The 23,623-nt window shown below is 40.4% G+C and overlaps 1 protein-coding gene across 3 annotated transcripts in view; it reads left to right on the top strand.

Annotated features, from left to right (window-relative positions):
• Window positions 1–23,623, top strand: part of KAZN (kazrin, periplakin interacting protein) — a 1,164,933-nt gene that overhangs the window by 238,207 nt on the left and 903,103 nt on the right. The window lies entirely within an intron of this gene.

Genomic DNA, 23,623 nt, shown 5'->3' with positions numbered 1-23,623 from the left:
TACCCATTGTCTTACCCTGTTTCTAACTCCTGCTGAACTCTGTTACCAATGACATATTTCAAGTTTGTTCTCGAATGTCCGTTCACATCAGTGGGACCATACAGTATTTGTCCTTTAGTTTTTGGCTGGATTCACTCAGCATAATATTCTCTAGGTCCATCCATGTTATTACATGGTTCATAAGTTTATCTTGTCTTAAAGCTGCATAATATTCCATCGTATGTATATACCACAGTTTGTTTAGCCACTCTTCTGTTGATGGAGATTTTGGCTGTTTCCATCTCTTTGCAATTGTAAATAACGCTGCTATAAACATTGGTGTGCAAATGTCCGTTTGTGTCTTTGCCCTTAAGTCCTTTGAGTAGATACCTAGCAATGGTATTGCTGGGTCGTATGGCAATTCTATATTCAGCTTTTTGAGGAACCGCCAAACTGCCTTCCACAGTGGTTGCACCCTTTGACATTCCCACCAACAGTGGATAAGTGTGCCTCTTTCTCCGCATCCTCTCCAGCACTTGTCATTTTCTGTTTTGTTGATAATGGCCATTCTGGTGGGTGTGAGATGATATCTCATTGTGGTTTTGATTTGCATTTCTCTAATGGCCAGGGACATTGAGCATCTCTTCATGTGCCTCTTGGCCATCCGTATTTCCTCTTCTGAGAGGTGTCTGTTCAAGTCTTTTTCCCATTTTGTAATTGGGTTGGCTGTCTTTTTGTTGTTGAGATGAACAATCTCTTTATAAATTCTGGATACTAGACCTTTATCTGATATATCATTTCCAAATATTGTCTCCCATTGTGAAGGCTGTCTTTCTACTTTCTTGATGAAGTTCTTTGATGCACAAAAGTGTTTAATTTTGAGGAGCTCCCATTTATTTATTTCCTTCTTCAGTGCTCTTGCTTTAGGTTTAAGGTCCATAAAACCGCCTCCAGTTGTAAGATCCATAAGATATCTCCCTACATTTTCCTCTAACTGTTTTATGGTCTTAGACCTAATGTTTAGATCTTTGATCCATTTTGAGTTAACTTTTGTATAGGGTGTGAGAGATGGGTCTTCTTTCATTCTTTTGCATATGGATATCCAGTTCTCTAGGCACCATTTATTGAAGAGACTGTTCTGTCCCAGGTGAGTTGGCTTGACTGCCTTATCAAAGATCAAATGTCCATAGATGAGAGGGTCTATATCTGAGCACTCTATTCAATTCCATTGGTCGATATATCTATCTTTATGCCAATACCATGCTGTTTTGACCACTGTGGCTTCATAATATGCCTTAAAGTCAGGCAGCGCGAGACCTCCAGCTTCGTTTTTTTTCCTCAAGATGTTTTTAGCAATTCGGGGCACCCTGCCCTTCCAGATAAATTTGCTTATTGGTTTTCTATTTCTGAAAAATAAGTTGTTGGGATTTTGATTGGTATTGCATTGAATCTGTAAATCAATTTAGGTAGGATTGACATCTTAACTATATTTAGTCTTCCAATCCATGAACACGGTATGCCCTTCCATCTATTTAGGTCTTCTGTGATTTCTTTTAGCAGTTTTTTGTAGTTTTCTTTATATAGGTTTTTTGTCTCTTTAGTTAAATTTATTCCTAGGTATTTTATTCTTTTAGTTGCAATTGTGAATGGGATTCGTTTCTTGATTTCCCCCTCAGCTTGTTCCTTACTAGTGTATAGAAATGCTACAGATTTTTGAATGTTGATCTTGTAACCTGCTACTTTGCTGTACTCATTTATTAGCTCTAGTAGTTTTGTTGTGGATTTTTCCGGGTTTTCGACGTATAGTATCATATCGTCTGCAAACAGTGATAGTTTTACTTCTTCCTTTCCAATTTTGATGCCTTGTATTTCTTTTTCTTGTCTAATTGCTCTGGCTAGAACCTCCAACACAATGTTGAATAATAGTGGTGATAGTGGACATCCTTGTCTTGTTCCTGATCTTAGGGGGAAAGTTTTCAATTTTTCCCCATTGAGGATGATATTAGCTGTGGGTTTTTCATATATTCCCTCTATCATTTTAAGGAAGTTCCCTTGTATTCCTATCTTTTGAAGTGTTTTCAACAGGAAAGGATGTTGAATCTTGTCGAATGCCTTCTCTGCATCAATTGAGATGATCATGTGATTTTTCTGCTTTGATTTGTTGATATGGTGTATTACATTAATTGATTTTCTTATGTTGAACCATCCTTGCATACCTGGGATGAATCCTACTTGGTCATGATGTGTAATTCTTTTAATGTGTTGTTGGATACGATTTGCTAGAATTTTATTGAGGATTTTTGCATCTGTATTCATTAGAGAGATTGGTCTGTAGTTTTCTTTTTTTGTAATATCTTTGCCTGGTTTTGGTATGAGGGTGATGTTGGCTTCATAGAATGAATTAGGTAGTTTTCCCTCCACTTCGATTTTTTTGAAGAGTTTGAAGAGAATTGGTACTAATTCTTTCTGGAACGTTTGGTAGAATTCACATGTGAAGCCATCTGGTCCTGGACTTTTCTTTTTAGGAAGCTTTTGAATGACTAATTCAATTTCTTTACTTGTGATTGGTTTGTTGAGGTCATCTATGTCTTCTTGAGTCAAAGTTGGTTGTTCATGTCTTTCCAGGAACCCGTCCATTTCCTCTAAATTGTTGTATTTATTAGCGTAAAGTTGTTCATAGTATCCTGTTATTACCTCCTTTATTTCTGTGAGGTCAGTAGTTATGTCTCCTCTTCCATTTCTGATCTTATTTATCTGCATCCTCTCTCTTCTTCTTTTTGTCAATCTTGCTAAGGGCCCATCAATCTTGTTGATTTTCTCATAGAACCAACTTCTGGCCTTATTGATTTTCTCTATTGTTTTCATGTTTTCAATTTCATTTATTTGTGCTCTAATCTTTGTTATTTCTTTCCTTTTGCTTGCTTTGGGGTTAGCTTGCTGTTCTTTCTCCAGTTCTTCCAAATGGATAGTTAATTCCTGAATTTTTGCCTTTTCTTCTTTTCTGATATAGTCTAGGCACCATTTATTGAACAGACTGTTCTGCCCCAGGTGAGTTGGCTTGGCTGCCTTATCAAAGATCAATTTGTCCATAGATGAGAGGTTCTATATCTGAACAATCTATTCAATTCCATTGGTCAGTACATCTATCTTTATGCCAGTACCATGTTGTTTTGACCACTGTAGCTTCATAATACACCTTAAAGTCAGTAGTGTGAGACCTCTGACATCATTTTTCTTTCTCAGAATATTTTTAGCTATTTGGGGCACCCTGACCTTCCAGATAAATTTGGTTATTGTTTTTTCTATTTCTGAACAGCAGGTTTTGGGAATTTTAATTGGGATTGCATTGAATCTGTAAATCAATTTAGGTAGAATTGACATCTTAACTATATTTAGTCTTCCAATCCATGAATGTATGCCCTTCCATTTATTTAGGTCTTCTGTGATATATTTTAGCAATTTCTTGTAGTTTTCTTTGTATAGGTTTTTTGTATTCTTAGTTGAATTTATTCCTAAATATTTTATTTTATTGGTGGCAATTACAAATGGAATTTTTTTCTTGATTTCCCCCTCTGATTGTTCATTACTAGTGCATAGAAACACTACAGATTTTTGAGTGTTGCTCTTGTAGCATGCCACTTTACTGTGCTCATTTATTAGCTCTAGTAGTTTTGCTGTGGATTTTTCAGGGTTTTCGACATATAGTGTCATATCATCTGCAAACAGTGAGAGTCTTACTTTTTCCTTTCCAATTTTGATGTCTTGTATTTCTTCTTCTTGTCTAATTGCTCTGGCTAGAACTTCCAACACAATGTTTAATAACAGTGGTGATAGTGGACATCCTTATCTAGTTCCTGATCTTAAGGGGAAAGTTTTCAGTTTTTCCCCATTGAGGGTGATGTTAACTGTGGGTTTTTCATATATTCCCTTTATCATGTTGAGGAAGTTCCCTTCTATTCCTATCCTTAGAGGTGTCTTCAATAAGAAAGGATGTTGAATTTTGTCAGATGCCTTTTCTGTATCAATTGAGATGATCATGTGGTTTTCCTCCTTTGATTTGTTGATACGGTGTATTACATTAATTGATTTTCTTATGTTGAAACATCCTTGCATACCTGGAATGAATCCTACTTTGTCATGGTGTATAATTCTTTTAATGTGGTGCTGGATTCAATTTGCAAAATTTTGTTGAGGATTTTTGCATCTATATTAGTTAGAGAGATTGTTCTGTAGTTTTCTTTTCTTGTAGTATCTTTGTCTGGCTTTGGTATGAGGGTGAAGGTTGCTTCATAGAATGAATGAGGTAGCTTTCCCTCCTCTTCAATTTTTTTGAAGAGTTTGAGCAGGATTGGTACTAATTCTTTCTTGAATGTTTGGTAGAATTCACATGTGAAGCCATCTGGTCCTGGACTTTTCTTTTTGGAGAGCTTCTTAATGACTGATTCAATTTCTTTACTTGTGATTGGTTTGTTCAGGTTATCTATTTCTTCTCGAGTCAAGGTTGGTTGTTCATGCCTTTCTAGGAAGTTGTCCATTTCATCTACATTTTCTTGTTTATTAGCATAAAGTTGTTCATAGTATCCTCGCATTACCTCCTTTATTTATGCAGGGTCAGTGGTTATGTCTCCTCTTCCATTTCTGATTTTATTTGTTTGCATCCTCTCTTTCTTTTTGTCAGCCTTGCTAAGGGTCCATCAATCTTATTGATTTGCTCATAAAACCAGCTTCTGGTTTGGTTGATTTCTCAATTGTTTTCATGTTCTCAATTTCATTTATTTCTGCTCTAATCTTCATTATTTCTTTCCTTTTGGTTGCTTTGGAGTTAGTTTGCTGTTCTTTCTCTAGTTCTTCCAGGTGGACAGTTAATTCCTCAATTTTTGCCCTTTCCTGTTTTTTGATATAGGCATTTAGGGCAATAAATTTTCCTCTTAGCACTGCCTTTGCTGTATCCCATGAATTTTGATATGTTCATTTGTCTCGAGATATTTACTGATTTCCCTTTTAATTTCTACCTTGACCCATTGGTTGTTTAAAAGTGTGTTGTTGAGCCTCCATATATTTGTGAATTTTCTGGCCCTCTTGATTTCCAACTTCATTCCTTTAAGATCTGAGAAAGTGTTTTGTATGATTTCAATCTTTTTAAATTCACTGAAACTTGCTTTGCGACCCAGCATGTGGTCTATCCTTGAGAATGATCCATGAGCACTTGAGAAAAAGGTGTATCTAGCTGTTGTGGGGTGTAATGTTCTATAAAAATTCTGTGAAATCTAACTTATTTATTGTATTATTCAAATTCTCTGTTTTTTTATTGATCCTCTGTCTAGATGCTCTGTCCATTGTTGAGAGTAGGGAATTGACATCTCCAACTATAATGGTAGATGTGTCTCTTTGTCTTTTCAGTGTTTGCCTCGTGTATTTTGGAGCACTCTGGCTTGGTGCATAAATATTTATGACTGTTATGTCATCTTGTTGAATTGTTCCTTTATTAATACATAATGTCCTTCTTTGTCTCTTTTAGTTGTTTTACATTTGAAGTCTAATTTGTTGGCTATTAGTATAGCCACTCCTGCTCCTTTCTGGTTGTTGTTTGCATGAAATATCCTTTTCTAACCTTTCACTTTCAATCTGTTTATCCTTGGGCCTAATATGCATCTCCTGTAGACAGCATATAGATGGGTCCTTGTTTTTTAATCCATTCTGCCAGTCTATGTCTTTTGATTGGGGTGTTTAATCCATTAACATTTAGTGTTATTACTGTAAGGGTAGTACTTTCTTCTACCATTTTGCCTTTTGGATTTTATATGTCACATCTAATTTTTCTTCTTTTTACCTTTACTGATAGTCTTCATTTCAACACTCTTCTCCACACCTCTCTCTCCTATCTTTTCCTATCTGTCTCTAGTGCTCCCTTTAGTATTTCTTGCAGAGCTGGTCTCTTGGTCACAAATTCCCTCAGTGATTTTTTTGTCTGGAAATGTTTTAATTTACCCCTCATTTTTGAAGGACAATTTTGTTGGATATAGAATTTTGGTTGGCAGTTTCTCTCTTTTGGTATCTCAAATACATCATCGCACTGTCTTCTCACCTCCATGGTTTCTGCTGAGAAATCTGCACATAGTCTTATTGGGCTTCCTTTGTAGGTGATGGATTGTTTTTCTCTTGCTGCTTTAAAGATTCTCTCTTTCTCTTTGACGGCTGACATTCCGATTAGTAAGTGTCTTGTAGTACGTCAATTTGGATGTATTGTGTTTGGGGTATGTGCATACCCCAAACTCTTAATTTTCTTAAGAGTTGGGAGATTTTCAATGATAATTCCCTCCATTAGTTTTTCTCCTCATTTTCCCTTCTTTTCTCCTTCTGGGACATCCACAACACATATATTCGTGAGTTTCATGTTGTCATTCAAGTCCCTGAGTCCCTGCTCATATTTTTCCATTCTTTCCCCTTGATTTTCTTTTGCTTGTCAGATTTCGTATGTTCTGTCCTCCAGTTCACTAATCCTATCTTCTGCCTCTTGAAATCTAACATTGTAGGTTTCCATTGTTTTTTTTTTCATCTCTTCTACCATGTCTTTCATTCCCATAAGTTCTGTGATTTATTTTTTCAGACTTTCAATTTCTTCTTTTTGTTCATTCCTTGCCTTCCTTATAACCTCCCTCATTTCATTGATTTGATTTTTGATGAGGTTTTCCATGTCAGTTTGAACATTCTGAATTAATTGTTTCAACTCCTGTATCTCATTTGAATTATTGGTTTGTTCCTTTGACTGGGCCATATCTTCAATTTTCCTAGTATGATTTTGCTGGCGTCTAGGCATTTAATTTCCTTAATTAGTTTATTCTGGAGATTGCTTTCACATTTTTTACCTAGGATTTTCTTGCTGGATGCCTTTGTTGCTTATCTGTTCTTTAACACTCAGTTCAGCTTATTCTAGCCCTCTAGCTTAAGTTTTGTTTAACAGATCAGAATTTTTCAGTTCTTGTTTTCTTTGTTTCTTGCCCTGCCTGTATGGTGCCTTTTTTGTTTCCCTCCTTAGGTGGGTCTACATAGGTATTATAGACCCTAGTCAGATTTTCCCAGACCAAACTGGCCTCCTCTCAGGGGGAAAGAGTCACTTGCATCTTTTCCCTGAGGGTGAGACCTAGCAGGTTGAAAGACTTTCCTATGAAGCCTCTGGACTCGTTTTTCCTGTCCTGCTTGGTATGTGGCACTTGTCTGCCTGTGGGTCCCACCAGCGTAAGGTGATGCAGTACCTTTAACTTCAGCAGACTCTCCCTGCTGGGGCATGGTGGAGACAGAGGAGAGGTCGTAGGCTGGCTTTAATGGCTTCAGTTTTCCAGACCCTGGGGTCTGAATTCCTAAAGGGAGGGCATCCACCTGAGCTGGGCCCCACCCTTCTCCTGGGGAAGGCACAGACTCTCAAATAAGCTTAGTTCTGCCCATGCCTGGGACAGTTGGAGCCTGAGAAGCCCTGCCACTGTATCAAAGAGCAGTCAAGCCGTAGAAACACAGCTACAAAAAAGAAAAAGAAAAAAAAAATCCTTTACAGAGTAGGACCCCCATTCCAGGTTTGCCAATCAAGAATTTAAGTTGGTACGTTGATCTGTGTATCTTCAGGTCCTATGTGCCCCCTCCTTTCCTTTAGGGCCCAGACCCTTTCAAGTATTTTGTGCTGTCCAATCCAAAAAACCTCTGTTCTTTTTTTTTTTTTCTCTTTTTTCTTTTCCCATCAGCCCTGCTCCTTCTGCACTGGGGCAAAACTCAGCAACCTGAGTTTTTACTGGAGATTCAGCTGAGCTGGGGGCCTATTTTTAGTAGTCAGAACTTATCAATTAATTCCACAATTGGAGCTTGGTTGCATTCAGCCCGTGCTGCTGGTAAAGTCTCTTTCCTTTCCCCCCTGGGAAGCAGCCTGTGGGGAAAGGGTGCTGGCTTCACAGCTTGGGAGACTCACAGTTCTGGGGGTTCTTGCAGCCAGTCCAGCTGGTCCAGACTGGGGTACGCTGTGTGTCCGGTCACTGACATGGCCCCAGCAGTTGTTCTGTATTTTTCCTGGCTATTTACTAGCTGCTTGGGAGGACAAACTAAACTCCATACCTCGCTAAGCTGCCATCTTGGCTGAGTCCTCTATCCATTCTTTAAATCCAAGATTAAATGCCACCTTCCCTAGGAATTTGTTCTTGGAGTGCCCTGTTCCTGACGTGTGTATGTGCCTATGTGTGTACACATACACACATACACACACATGTGCACAAAGGTCAGAGAATCTAGAAAGAAGCAATTACAATTTTAGCATTCATTTAAATTGCGTGTCATTTTGAAAAATATTTCATAGTTTCATATTTTTGCTTAATTTTGACTCACATATCATGGGGAGGGGAGCTGGACATGGGTCATAATCTTTTCCATGTTTAGTGTCCGTAAAGTTCTACCCCATACATACCAACTCGTTTGGGTATATACACAGCACACACACACACACCCTTAATAGGATTGCATCTTCTTTCTTCCACTAAACTACAAAGGTAGAAACCAGGCCTGCATCTGCTTCCCTCACTGCACCCTGAAAGGGGGGCTTGCCCATGTTACCTGCTCCGAAATTACTGTTGTATTAGAAGCAGCATAGAGTAAAATTTTTTTGTCCTTTCCAAGGGGCAGTGAGAGATGACCCAGACGTAAAGTCAGCCAACTTAGCTGATACCTGACTCTTTGTTTTGGCAACGTTCCTACTATTTCTTAAAACTTGACACTCCTCCTGGTCTTGCAGTCTGATTGTGCGAGGTTCTCCAGGGAATAAAAATTAGCCTGCTGTCTGAAATGTTTATGAAAACAGCTACATTTAGATGATCAAAGATTTGGGGAATCTAGAGACCCTGGAGGTTGAAGACTGATATCTTTTACAAGAATCTTGAGCAGCAAAGATTTTCCTTCAGAAATTCCCCTTCAGAGGCATTTTAAGTTCTCATCGGAAGTTATTTTAATTTCTCATCAATTGGTTGAATGAAGCAGACTCTCATTCAAATAGGCCAGTTGGGCTTTCCATTCTTCTGTGTGCATTCTCCCCACCCTAACTTTTAGAAGTGCTGCTTCTAACCAAACTGGCATAACTTCTGACAGAGAGGACAGATGTTTAGCTTAAGTTTAATCGGTTGCCCTTTTGAATAAAAAATGGAGGCTGCTGAAAAGATTGCAAAAGGATGTATCTTCTGTAATTTTACCAAAATTTGGTGAGTGGGTTAGTCATGGAGATAAGGAACTTACCCTGAGTAGCACTTTCCCTAATATAAATTTGGTTCAGGCTGGGTGGGAATTGATGTTATTTTTGCTGTTTCCTGAGCAGTGAATCTTTGTACTATGTCTTTGTGAGAGGGACAGAGGGCTTCTGCAAGGCAGAGAGAGGAGGGTGAGGCTGGTGATATACTCAGTAAAGGCCTCAGAGAACAAAGTCAGAGGGTCATGTTTTGGAGGGGAGGTAAAAGTGGCAGCGTAAGGTTGGTTTGGGGCTCATGCTTATTTTTGGTTTGCACCGCATCTCCGTCTCAGGGAAGCAGTGCATGGAATTACTAGAAGCTCCCAAATCAATGGACCAAACAGACCCTCCTCTGGCTTACTCCCTTCTTTCTGGGACCTCATGAAAATTATTTAGCTTTGCTGAGCTGCAGACACCTCACCTGTAAAGAAGGAATAATGTTCACAGACTACTGAGAAAACTAAATGAGATGATGGGAGTAAAGCTTATAAAGTGCTTAATCCACGGCCTGGCACACCAGCTTGTGCTAAACTATTGCAAAGCATCTTTTTTTTTTTGCATTATTATTTTTTTATTTAGCTTTTTTTATTGTGAAAGATAGCATATATACGAAAAAAGCAGTAAATTTCCAAGTACATTTTAACAAATAGTTATAGAACAGATTCTGAAGTTTGGTATGGGTTATAGTTCCAAGATTTTTCATTTTTTCTTCTAGTTGCTCCAGGACACTGGACACAGAAATATCAATATAATGATTCAGCAGTCATACTCATTTGTTGCATCCTGTCTTCTCTAATATACTCCTCCTTCTTTTTAAAGAACATACATTCATAAAAGCAAAGCATTTCAAAGTACATTGCAACAGTTGCCTGTAGATCAGATTTCTGAGTGTGGTATGAGCTACAATTCCACAGTTTTAGGTTTTTATTTCTAGCTGCTTTAAGGTACTGGAAGCTAAAAGAAATACCAGTATAAGGATTCAGCAATTATACTCATTTGTTAAACTTGACCTTTTCTGTATGACTCCACTACCACCTTTGATCTTTCTCCTGCTCTTTTGGGGTATTTGGGCTATGCCCATTCTAACTTTTTCATGTTGGAAGGGGCTGTCAATAATATGGGATAGGGGGAGTGGAGCTAGTTGATGTTCTAAAAGTGCTGGCCCCTTTGCAATTTCAGGACTTCTCTGGTCCAGGGACCCATCTGGAGGTTGTAAATTTTGAAAGTTATCCTAGTGCATGAAACTTCTGTAGAATCTTATATATTGCCCTAGTTATTCTTTAGGATTGGCAAAAGTGGTTTTGGTTGGGGTCTGGCAAGTTATGATAGGTAGCAATGCCTAACCGAAGCTTGCATACGAGTGACCTCCGGAGTAGCCTCTCGACTCTATGTGAACTGTCTCAGCCACTGATACAACTGGGACACTATCCCTAAACTATAGTGGATCTGCAGAAAAATCCTCCTTAGCCACACAAATAAGGGGACGCTGCAGAAATGCATTCCATAAATATCCAGAGAGCTTTCCCACAGCAGTGACTTAGCACCAAGATGCATAGTGCTTTCAAAAAAAGAGTGGAAGGCAGCTAAACCACGGGGGTGTGGAGGGAAAAGCAAGCAGTGGGCATGTGGCGCATTTCCCCAGCTGCTGCCTCCTGGCTCAGTGTTTGTAAGGTTAGTTTGTTTGTAAACAGAAAGCTCCAAATTGCAACTCTTTGCCAATCCCCTGCCGGAGCAGGAAGGGCTTCTAATGAGCCAAGACATTAGTAATTACTGCAGTAAGCTCTGCTTGGGCGTTTGATGGAGGACTAGGACTGAGCGTGGTGATGGCTCATCAAACTAACAGTGGGACAGGGGATTTGGGGATTGAGGCTAGAAGAGGCTAAAGATCTCCGAGAGCTGAGGGAGAGAAATGTCCTGTCCACCAAGCCATCACATGCTTTGGGGTTGCAAAGTGTCCTTTGAAGCCCGGGAAGGAGCTCTCTTTGTCTTCTCAGGCCGGAACTGACGGGCCCCAGGTTTACCTACAGAGTGATAAAGGCAAGGGCAGCTGCTGGGAGGTGAAAGGGAAATTCCTTTTGGGAAAGAGAGATCCCAGCCGAAGCTCTGAGGATTTTTTCCAAGCCCAGCCTTGGTCGTAGACATTTACTTGGTTGTGGTCATTCACGCCAGACAAGATGGTCTGGCGGGTCTCCACCCAAGCCCACCCCTCTGGCCTTCAGAGCAGCCAAGGGCGACATTACTGGATTCAGAATGTAAGTTCCAATAAGGGGCAAGGGGCTCCCTCTGGGCACTGGAATCAGAGAGCCCCCCTGCCTGGGGTGGCTTGCCTGCCTGGCCTTCCCAGCATGTGCTGGCCAGCTCCAAGCATTTCAGGGCTGGCTGGCACCTCACCAGGCTGGACCCTCTGCCTTGAAGGACGGAGCACTTGGTTTGGGGGCCAGGCTGCCCAGATTCAAATCCTGTCACTGCTACCTCCCAGCTGGGTGTTCTCGGGCAAGTTACTTACCCTCTCTGTGTCTTGGTTTCCTCATCTGCAAAATGGGATGGTAATAATACCCATTCCACGGGGTCGTTGTAAGGATCAAATCTGTTACGATGTGTATAACCCTGAAAATAGTTTCTGGCAAGTTATCAGCAGAATGAGCGGTAAGTTATCAGCAGAACAAGCGGTTTGCCTGGTTGCTTCTCAAGGCAGATGGCTCCATCCTTGGTCAGGCATCAGAGTTAGGAAATTCCTTCCAGGGGTCTGGGTGCTACCACATACTAGACAGGTAATTTTGGACAAGAGAGTTAATCTTTTTAAACTATCTGTAAAATGGAGATAATAATAGTATGGATTTTGTAAGGTTTTTGGAGAAATGAATGAGATAATCCAATTAAAATGCTTTGTCTGATATCTAATAGATACTGAAGTGTGTTTGCATGTGTCCATACATGTTTGTGAGTGTTTGAATACATCCTAAATTAAGATGCCTTCAGTTGCAAGTAATAGAAAATCTTCCGGAATCAGACTCAAACAATATAGAAGAGTATTACAGTGTCTAATGAAAGGTTTAGGAGGCGAAAGGGTGAGAAAGGAGGATGGTAGACCGGGAAATTTAAAGCAGGCGGGTTAATTTCTGCACTCCCGGGCTGAGCTCACCAAATCCAACATGGAGGGAGGTAAGTCTGTGCCTGGGTGATGGCATGGGCAGTTTTTAAGCAATGGGGTCAGGTGACATCCGGAAGGGGCGGTTCTCCAGAAGTCAGGTGTCCGGAAAGGGCGGTTCATCAGTTCCAGAAGTCAGGTTTCTGGAAGGGGCAGTTCCAGAAGCCATGTTGGGGAGGGGCAACACAGTTTCCGTAGCTCCAGTTGCAGTGCCCTTCCCCGTTCCCTCGACCTAACATCTAACAGGAAGTCTGAGGCAGGGTGGGCTTCGGGGCTGGTTGATTCAGAGGCCCAGTGATGTCATCAGGGACCCAAGTTCTTTTCATTTCTCTGCCCTGCCACCCTGCGACTGGCAAATGACACAATTGTGACCAATGAGTCAGTAGATAAATTCTGCAGGGAGAAGGGGCACTTCTGGGGAATTTTTCTAATTCCTAAGAGTAAGCCACAGAAAGAGCTGGTCTGGATGTTGCCATGTCTGGACAAAACTCCCAGATCTGCTTAAGCCATTTGGCTACCAGTTGGGGAATGGCAGGGCAGGGAAGTGAAAAGAACCTGGGTCCTCGATAACATCATTGAGCCTCCGAATTAACTAGCCAGGAAAAGGAAATGGAGTTCTCTCAGGCTGATTGGCTCTTCAGAGGGGGGGCCTTCCTGGAAGGGGTGGGGTGGAGATCCAAACAACATTGGGATTCTGGTTGGAATGAAAATATGGGTAATAGATCCTGGGAATGAAAAAAGGAGTAGCAAATCCTGGGGAGGTATTACTGAACCTGAACTCATTTCTGAATAGCTTTCCCCTCATCTTCTTACCCATGACAAATTTAATCCCTTTTCAAACTTCAGAAGGGCACTTTCATGCCCCTTTTCTCCAGACATCCTCAGTCCTGCTAGTGCAGCAGAGCTCTGGGTTTCTTATGCTAGCAAAGCTTCCATATTCCAGATTAGGGATGGATGGCCTTTCTGACATTGAGGTTGGATCTACTTTTACATAACACATGCGTGGTTCGGGAGAATCTAGAATTACACAACCTGTGGCAGATCCCACCGGCTCAGGAATGCCGTGGCCAGCTCGCCTCAGTGAAGTTCGCATCTTAATGCCTGTGGCCTGCCCCTAGAGAGCAGTTTCTTGGAGCCTTTGCAGACGTTTAAGCCCTTTATGATTTACTTTCCACCACCTCCCAAGTACTCACTGCCCTCTGAATTGTTCCACCTTAGTGTCCTGCCCTGAGCAATTGTCACTCCTCTACCTCTGCCCAAATTTATCTTGCCTGTGACCTCTTGCTGCAAGGTGCTGTTGAGAGGATGCCTGCTGATGTGATAAACCAAGATATTTACTGTGATGATGGCCAATGTGTCATCTTTCAGATACCTTGGAGTTTAAGTGTTTTTGTTTATTTGCTTTGTTTCCCTAAAATCAATGTCTTAATCCTCCGCTGTCGTTATCCTGCCCATCACCTGCTGTTCACATCTTACTGGTCCTTCAAAGTCTAGTTCAGATTCCGCCTCTTTCCTGAATACTTGCTGGCTCTCCAGCTGGAGCTTGTCTGTCCCTCCTCTGAACCTCCAGCCCCATTACCTACATTTCAGTCATGCTGTATTCATCAGTCATGCTGTATTCAGTACATTCTGGCTTTAAATTTCAGTTATTCATAAACGTCTCGAGAGGCGTCCAGTGGCCACAACTCATTTACGTTTGCCTCATCCAGGGTCCAGCCAGGGCATGGGGTGTCAACAAGTAGAGGAGACAATCCTGGTTCGGGGCATCAGTCATGCTCTGGGTCTCAATTTTCTTTAATCATGAAATGAAAGGATTGCACCAGAATTTCTCCAAAATTCTTTATGATCTAGTAGGCTTTCGATAAAGTGTGGAATAATTGATTTACTCAAATGGTATATGTGTCTGTGTGAGATTTTAGGCAAGTGTGTATGAGTTGATCAGGAAGAGTGGAGGGTGGTTTGCTTCCTTCGAAGCACACTGTTGGGGCATCCGCTCAAGTCTTCTAACACGAGACAAGCTCTTGAGGCCAACATGGAGGAACGTAAGAAACCCACTGGCTCAAAGGGACAATATGCAGGGTAGGACTTCAAGTTAGGGGCTTATCATCACAAACAGCTGGGTCTGAGTCCTGGTGCCATCAGTTACAAAGTGCAATTTTTGAACAAGATATTTAATCTTCCTAAGCCTCAGTTTCCTCATCTGTGAAACTGGGATGATACAAGGATTAAATTAGATACAATATCTAAGGCAACCAGCAAAGGACCTGGCACATAGAAAGTGCTTAATAGATGAAATAATAATAGTTAACGAAGAACTCATTAAATGTAAAGATGAAAAGACTTAACTGTTAAGCCCCAAACAGTGTTTGAATGACCTCCATTCCCTTTTGCTAAATACAATGATAAGGGTGTTCATTCTCTACTGATAATATAATAGTATATTGAGTGAGAAAGAGAGACAGAGAGAGAGGGAGGAGGGAGAGAGAGAGAGAATACATCTAGAGCGCTGGTGTAATTGGAGAGAAAGCGCCCACTCCTTTGCTTTCTATGCATTTTTCCCTCTACTTCTTTCTTGAGTTTTAAAATAAAAATAACCCCAATTCTTCTTAAAAAAAATTTAACAATTTTAATTGTTTATACAGCAGCTGTTTAAACCCACTCTAACTGCAGTTCTGACAAATAGTTTAAATCTTCCCCTCAAACTTCAGGCTTCTGTTGAAGGTTTAGTTGGTGCCCTTTGTTATGGTACTTTTCAAGGACAAGCAGCCTGCGTCCCGTCCGTACCTGCCCGAGGACTGGGGGGTTGGCTGGGAAGATGCCCCCTCCTCTGCGAAAGCCGTCCTCTCTAATTTTGGCCGGCAGCGGGGACCCTGCGCGGAGACTGATGCCTTCCGACTCTCGCCTGCCAACTATGAGTGGCATGTGAACGAGGCTCCGCTCAGCAATTCCAGGCAGATGCCCAAGCCCAGCTAGGACGGTCCCCAAGGCCCTGGAGGAAGGGTGCCAAGGCTCTGCGCGCAGCCGGAGAGCTTTCCCACCCGGGGCCCTTCTGGCTGCTTCATTCTGCTGCCCGGCTGTTTCTAGATCACTCTTCTAAACGTCCTCATAAAACTCCCAGAAATGGAATCGGAAAACCTGGAAATCGTCTTCGTGGGGGAAGCATTTGGATCTTCTCCACGACGCCGTAGAAGTGCTTGCCACTTCAAAAACTAAAACTAGTGGTTTAGGGCAAACGGCACGCATGGACCCTGCGTCCCTGCCCCACGCCCGGCCGCGGGCTTGCGGGGGGCCGCGCTGCGCCCCAGCCCTCTGGGGGCGCGTGGGCGCTGAGGCTGCGGGAGCAGACCTGTTTGCACAAATCCTCTTTGACAGTCAAACCCAAAAGGCTTCCTTAGGGAGGTAAAAACATTTCTTGCGGATGGAACAAGACATAACAAAAGGGCTAATGTAGAATTTAAAAATTCCTTTGATGTCCCTGGCGATGGGGGCGGCAGGGAGCTCCACGCACTAGGACAGATCCACGTGTGAATCTCCGGGCCCGGGAGAATTGAGTTTGCGGGGAATAACGGTCCGGAAGCCAGTTTGGCATCAGTAGTCAAGATTCCCCCGTGGGGTCCCTGAACTGTCAGTGGTTTTAGCCTGAGGCAAACTGAATGAAAGCAGAAAGAAAACCCAGCAATTTGGGGCAGCATATACAACCGAATGCGATTTTTTAAAGTCCGGGAGAAAAATCTTTGTGTTTTGAAGTTACACCTGTGCATGGATAACGGTGTGTTTTTGTTTATTACTGCATGTTTCAATACCTCAGCCATTACTGAAATTATGGAAAATCATTTTGGATGCTGTTAAAGTTTGAGGTGGTGAGTGAAAATGTTAGGACTTAGTGGTTGTGGGGATTGAGGTTTTTTTTTTTTTGCCTTGTTACTTGTTCTTATTCCTCTAAAGAAGTAAACTGGTGATAGGAAATCCATCTCAGTTTATTTAACTGTTTACAACGAAGATTCTTTTCTTCTCTTCCTCCTTTGGGGTCTCCCTACCTCTGTCCCTTCCTCCTTTACATTTTCTTTTTTCCTTTTTTTTTTTTTCTGCTTACCTTAAAACCCTATGAAGGTAGGGTTTCAGGCTGAACCTAAGACTCCAACATGTTCCTGTCCCAAAGTATCATTCAGGGAAATGAGCTGCCCAGCTGTGCCTGCCTGACATTCTTAGAACCTTGACTTTCAATACCTCCCTGTATATTCACAATCAAAAGTGTATAAAATCCTAATGGAATACATAGTCTAAAAACGCCCTAGCTCTACCTGTCAGATGGTTCCTAGCAGTAAATGTAAAGGAATGGAGAGTTTGAACATCTTCACAATGAGTTTTGGATCTGCATCAACATTATTACACACAGCTGGGCAGGCATCGTCTTTTTAGAACCATAACACATTTCTCAAGAAGTACAACATATTCACCCATCTGTGGGGTGACTGCTACTCTCAGGAGAATGAGAAGGTGCCAAGTTTTTTCATTTCTTACATTTCTGCCTGGCCTAGTAAGTGGAGGAAGCTCTTTTGCTTTCAAGCTGTTTAGCTTCCAGCTTTTGCCGTTACCTGTTTAGAGAGCGGAGGAGCTCCTGAAGTGATGTTTGTCTCACTTCGCTTTTGTGGACATTCGCCCTGTGTGCCTGATGCACCCTAGGGTGGAGCTGAGGGCCTGGTTTTCTGGCTGGATGGCCACCCTACAGTCACTGGACATTGCCCCAAGCAACTGATACACACTAGGGAGGTGCTGAGGGCCCAGTTTTCTGGCTGGATTGCCCCCCTACAGTCATGTGCCTGGCAGGAAGGGCATGTCCATTTGACCCACAGTTGACAATAATCATCCAACGACGAGTCACTAGAGGGAACGTCACCTAATGAGCCCAGCACCAGATCCAGGGCAGCTCTCAGCATAAGGGACCACTGCGGCATAAGGGACCGTGGCCAGCACCAGGGAACGTTGCTTGGAACGATGGTTCTAATTGTGAAACATCCACATGAGCATAGCATTGTGGCCTAAGCTACGATACCTAATAATTTTGAAATTCATGATCTGGATTTGTCTGAGGTACATGGAAATAGTTTTTAAAAGCCAGATAATTCTTGGAGGCATGAAATGAAAAACACCAGCCCCCTCCCATTTCTCCACCTCGGTACAGTATTGCTGCCCTAGAAAACCACTTTCAGTGCCAAGCTATCTTTTCGTGTATGTACCTCCATGTTTTTTTTTTTTTTTACATGGGCAGGCACCAGGAATTGAACCCAGGTCCTCTGGCATGGCAGGCAAGCATTCTTGCCTGCTGAGCCACCGTGGCCCACCTTTTACCTCCATGTTTTTAAATGAACATGGTTTTGCTCTGATTTTGTGATTTTAGTTCTTCATATTAACTTTTCATTTCCTACCATAAAAGGCAAGGATTTAGTTCTTATGTGTTCCCTGCCCCTCCACACACACATGCACACATCCCTTCCCACCCTCTTCATTTGTGCAAAGTGAGTGTATCACTTTCGTTAAATGGCTATCTATGGTGTCTATTACTATGACAGTATAACTTTAATTCACAATTGAGCCATCATTATATATTTTGTCATGTACAAATTGTTTTCCCTAGAGTTTATAAAATTGCTTTTCAGCGATTTGACCCCCAGTTTTTTTTATCTGTCATTGAAAATCTCCTCCAATTTGTTCAAACACAACAAATAATCTTTCCTTTATTTTTGTCTTTCTTACATGCAGGCCACTTTACCCGTCTAGCCACCCTGTATGGGAGTTCTCTAGGTCTTTCCTTTAGTCATTGTCCTGGGTTATCCTTCATCATTCCAGAAATTTCTTTGTCCTTTGCTCTGTGTTAGATCCCCTGTTTCATGGATAACATGCCTCTCTCTTGCCTTCACTTATTCCCTCTCTTCAGTAGATCACATCTTCCTGAACTTTCCAGAGAAAAGATACCTGGGATGTAACTTTTTTTTTAAGACTCTATTTAATATGGACATGACAGATGTGTTGCTTTTAGTTCCTCTCTTGGTTGCATTTATATAATTCTTTCCTCCCTCCCTCCCTCTCTCTCCACCTCTCCCTTCCTCCCTTGCATCAATTTCAAGCAATCTCTGTAAGGAAAAGTTTATTTGTACCCCAGCTCTTTGCTTCGCCACTTGTGACCCTTTCCCTTTCTTTGTTTTTACTTTTACAGTTAAAATTTTTCTCTGTAAACATAATTAACTCTGCTTATGATATAGCTTTGTAACATTATGACAAAGGGTTTGCCTTGTTTGCATTTATTTTCTTATAAAACTTTCCCTCTCTTTGGGATTTCTAGCTGTCTTTGAAAAAATTTTTTTTGCCTGCCTTTATCTCATCCTAAATTTTTTTTTCTGCTTCTCAAAGTATCAAATCTCTCATTTGTCCTTTTTTTTCTGGATACCTTTCTCCTGCGGAGCTCTTTCTTTCTGCTCTTCCTGCTCCAATCCAGGCTGAGTAATCTTTCTGGATCGCCTGATCAGCTGTCAAGATGTCCTTTTATTATTCTTCTAGGTGAAGTCCCTGTTTCCTGAATCCTCTGTAATAATTTTCTTTCTAATTTTACTTTTCACTTTCATTTTTAAGAAAGAGAATGTTGAAGTAAATTTTCTAAATCTTTACGTGTCCAAAAATATCTTTATTTTACCCTCAAAGTTGACTGATAGTTTGGCTGGGTATGGAATTTTATGTTGAAAATTATGTTTTCTAAAAACTTTACAAGTATTGCTTCCTGCTAGCCAACATTATAAGATACTGATGAGTGATTTAATGCCAGCCCAATTGCATTCTTCTCCTTCTATTTTTGGTAGCCTTTTCTTTCTTTCCTTGGAAGATTTTAGAATGTCTTCCTCATATCCAGTTTTCTTAAGTTTCAAAATGATGAGTTTGATGTTTTAGGAAGTATAAAAGAATGGTTAAGATACAGATTATGGATCCTTCTTGGCTGAAATTAAATCCCAGTTGTCCCATTTATTAGCTTGGATAAGTGTCTTAACCAGACAATCTCTTCATTTTCTCAGCCATAAAATGGGGACGATAATAACAGCTACCTTTAGGTTTAGTGTGAGGATTAAATAAGTCACTACATGTAAACCTTTTTTTAAGTGGTGCCTGGCCCTTGGTAGGTTCTCAGAAACCTTTAGCTGCTAATACCATTATTGCCATTTATTGTAATGGTCCCTTTAAACTTAAAACTTTATGACTTTCATTTCTGAGATAAAAGCTTATATTATTTCTTTGGTTACTTTCTTCCTCTCTGCTTTCGTCCCTGCTCATTTTCTCTGTGACTTTTGGCATAGTCTGTCTGCTACTTATAGTTTCCTTTATTTTTTCCTTGACTTCTTGTTTTACTTTCTGGAAGATATTCTCAACTTTAACTTCTAACCTCTATATGAAACTTATATTTTGGCAATCATAGTTTTAATTTCCAAGAGCTTTTCCTTATCCTTTGATTGTTCCATTGCCATAGTAACTTTTTCTTATTTTATGAATAAAATATCATCTGTCTTCCCTGTTTTGATTTTAAGTTATTTTCTGCTCCTAAATGGTTTCCCTTAGGATTGTATTTTAAATTTAGTTTTGTTTATATCTCTTTCATGTTTCAGGCTTTCCTTCAGTGTCAGGAAATCCTGCCGGTCAGTTTATACTTAAGAATGAGGTGATAAAAAAAAAACCTTGTGGGGAGCTATGTATATGTGAGTGACAGGTTTTGCTTTTTGGTGAACAAATGGGGACCAACCTGTTATGTTAGAGTAGCTCAAAATCCCAGAATTTCAATATTTTTGCTCTAGGTGCCCACATCCCCATCAGATGCCCTTATTCTCTTCAGGAAACTCATTTCCTTTCTTTGACAAAGAGCCCTGCACTTTTTGTTAGTTTGATGGAATTAGCTTTCACTATTTTGTAGTGGGGCAGGAAGCTGTTTATATAATACCCAGCTACTTGGTGTTCTGTGGTTGGGTAGTAGAGGTAGAAGCCGCCTCTTTCACATGCAACCTTTCCGGTAATCTCCCTTTATTCAGGTGCACACTTTACCCTCAGTCCCTGTCAGACACGATATTGCCCAGTCTCAAGTCTTTGTGGGGTTCCACACTGCAGTGGGATCCTTCTTCAGCTCAGCTCCTCCCACCTCTCCAATGCACCATTGCCAGAGCCAGTTCGTTGCTACACTCCCTGGACACACTTCTCAGCCACCAGTGCATCGTCCAGTTTATCTGTTACAGGTATTTGTAACTAACTGCCAGTAGCCTCCTTTCCACAAATTGTGGGTTTATGCTTATTTTATTTCCCTACCACCACTTTAATGAGAAGGGGAAAGGAAATAAATAAATGTTAGTCCAACCTCTCGATTCAGATACCTTTTTAGAAGGCTGAATTCAAGGGCTGTGGTATAACATGCGATGGAATTATATTGTTGTACAAGATGCTCAATTTAGCGTGATTTGCATATGGAGCAATCCACAGACTCAACAGAGGAAAACCGATCTCTTTAATGACTAAAATGTATATCCTCAAAAACTCCTGGACTAAAAATTCTTCTGAGAATTCAGAAAATGATGATACCAACAAAAAAAAGTGGTAATAACAACAACAACAACGTGTTGGTTTATATTTTTGCAGCAGTTTATCATTTCTCAAAATACTTTTATAAACATTATGTCACTTTACAGACACCATATTCTTATACACACTATTTTCTCCATTTTTTAGCTAAAAATATTAGAACCTCATAGATACTAAGGACTTGAAGAAAGTTCTACAACTACCTTTAATAACACTGCTCTAGTATTGTTCCAAGTATACCATGAGTCCATCCTGCTATCAACTAATGATTTGCATAGAATTAACTGCCATTGGTGCCAAGATTCTTGTATAACTTTATACAATCTGACATCTTCACGTCTAGCTTAGCATCTCAGGGCAATTTAACACTCCTATGGTATAAGTTTTCCAGGAAGAAGAAGAGTTGTCTCTGTGTGAACCAAACCTATACCCTTTCAACAAAGAACCACATGCCCTCTGAACTTCCAACTCCATTGTGCCACTGAAATCTATACTTTCAGATCTGTTCTTTTATGATTTCCTTTGAGTTATCGCCCGAGAAACAGTTCCTACATCTTGGATGTGATTCGAGAAGCACAGTCATTGCCTATTGATAGAACTGTGCCTGTGAAAAGACGGAATTAAGTACCAGGTCAGCATGAACCTGTTGCTGGAATTCATGTCTGGAGAAAGATAATTCCCCATTCCAGAGCTGATCCTAAAGCCACTGAAACGCAAAAACAAGCATCGGACCTTACTGGAAGATAAACAAGCAGATATCATCATAGTAAGAAATGCTTACTCTTTCCAATAGTCACTGGCACCAGCTCCACTTTTATTTACAATACAATCAACAAAAATTTTTTTTCAAATTATGTAATTAATATATATTCAATGTAGGAAATATGAAAAAATACAGAAAATGAAATAACTGACAATTAGGGATAAATGCTGTTAGCATTTTGATATGCATATATTTGCAGTTACATATATAGCATATATATGTATTTGCACATATATGTGTATATGTCAAGATATACATGCATGCAGAGACACATACGTTGTCAAACTGAACTGAGGTATCACTGTTCACACATTTTGTAGCATTTCCCTATGACGTGCAATTTTCTTCTACAACATCACTTATAATGGTATAATTGGGTTTTATCTTCCTTTTAAAAGTCAGAATCCTGATTATAGAGGAAAACAGAGGAAAAGGAATGTAAATGAATGAGGGAAAGTAATTTTGATGGTCTCAATAGAATCTCCAGAAAGACACTAAAAAGGTAGTTTTGAACGATACATTGACTTTTTTCAGAATACAATCTATATAATTTAGTGTCCCAGATAGGCCATGTCATAGCTGTTTCTACCAATATAATTAATTTCCTGAAAGTAAGCAATAGTGTGTTGCTTTGGAAACAATGCAAATGCTGAGTTTGATGTTTTCATATCTGCCTGTTGGGGATTGGCTATGGGTCCCCATATTATTCTTGTTTGCAAGCTAAATAATAAATTGAACTTCTATTTACTGGATGCCTGGAAGTTGTTCCAAGCTCTGTGGATACTGAAGGAAAAAAAAACTAAAAAGTAAGCAGACAATCTTGGAGCTTCTAGTCTAGTGAGTAAATAAATCAGCAGTAATTTATATGGATTAGTGCTCCCCAATTCTTAGTACACAGAGAAAGTGATCATATTTTTTATAGCAAATTGAAGACTGATGTGCCTTACCTTGGGCTTTGACCAATCTGTGGGCTAAGAGGCTCAACACCTCATCACACCTGTAACCTTCTTACGCTACTCACATGCCCCAATATAGCAGCTGGAGAGCTCTCCAATGGAATGCTGTCTTTTTGAGGGCAAAAAGAAATTCTTGATGTGAGATAAAAATTACATGGTCAGCTGTGGAAAGCAAAAATGAAAGCATAATAAAATCTCGAAGAAGGAGAATTGAATTCATTTGTTTCCTGTTTCTGTTTCTTTCTTTCAAGCCTTTCGATAAAGTTTTTGCTTTGCAGCTCTTACTGAGCTGGAAGTAAGTGAATTTGGGAGCTTATTCAGAGACCCTTATTTATTTTATCTTTCTGTTCCCATGGAGAGTTTATGTTTAAATTACCCTTGGTAGATGGGTGACTATTTAATTGTGACAATTTCATAAAGCTGTGCATTTTTCTATATGGATATGGAGTTTTTTAGAAGATTATCTCTGATGACAAATAAAAAGCTGCATCTTTCCCCAGTTCGATCAGTGAAAATAATTCCTCACTGATAAGAGGCTTTCTTTGTGGTTCAGTAGATCTTGGCAGTTGATTGTTATAACTTGTACTTTAAATTCATGAGTGCTAAAACTCAGGATAAACACAACTGTCCTTTTTACTCTGGAAAAAGACAAAGAAAGTATGGACAGATTTAAATGCTTCTTAAGCATAAGTCCTTCTTTGAGAGTACAGTTGCACAGAGGATGTGGTCTTATAAGGTTTTTGAGACATAATCGAAACTGTTGACCATAACATAATTTGAATCTTCACTGTAGTACTTATATATTGCTGTATAAAAACATTACCTCCAAGGCTTAAAACAATAATAAATCATTATTATTTATAATAATTAGGAGTCAGGAATCTGGGAGTGGCTCACTGTGGTGGTTCTGGCTCTGTATCCCT

Source organism: Tamandua tetradactyla, chromosome 2, assembly GCF_023851605.1.
Source record: "Tamandua tetradactyla isolate mTamTet1 chromosome 2, mTamTet1.pri, whole genome shotgun sequence".
NCBI lineage: Eukaryota > Metazoa > Chordata > Mammalia > Pilosa > Myrmecophagidae > Tamandua > Tamandua tetradactyla.
Note: the sequence above shows the minus strand (reverse complement) of the source record. Positions and strands in the feature narration are given on the sequence as shown.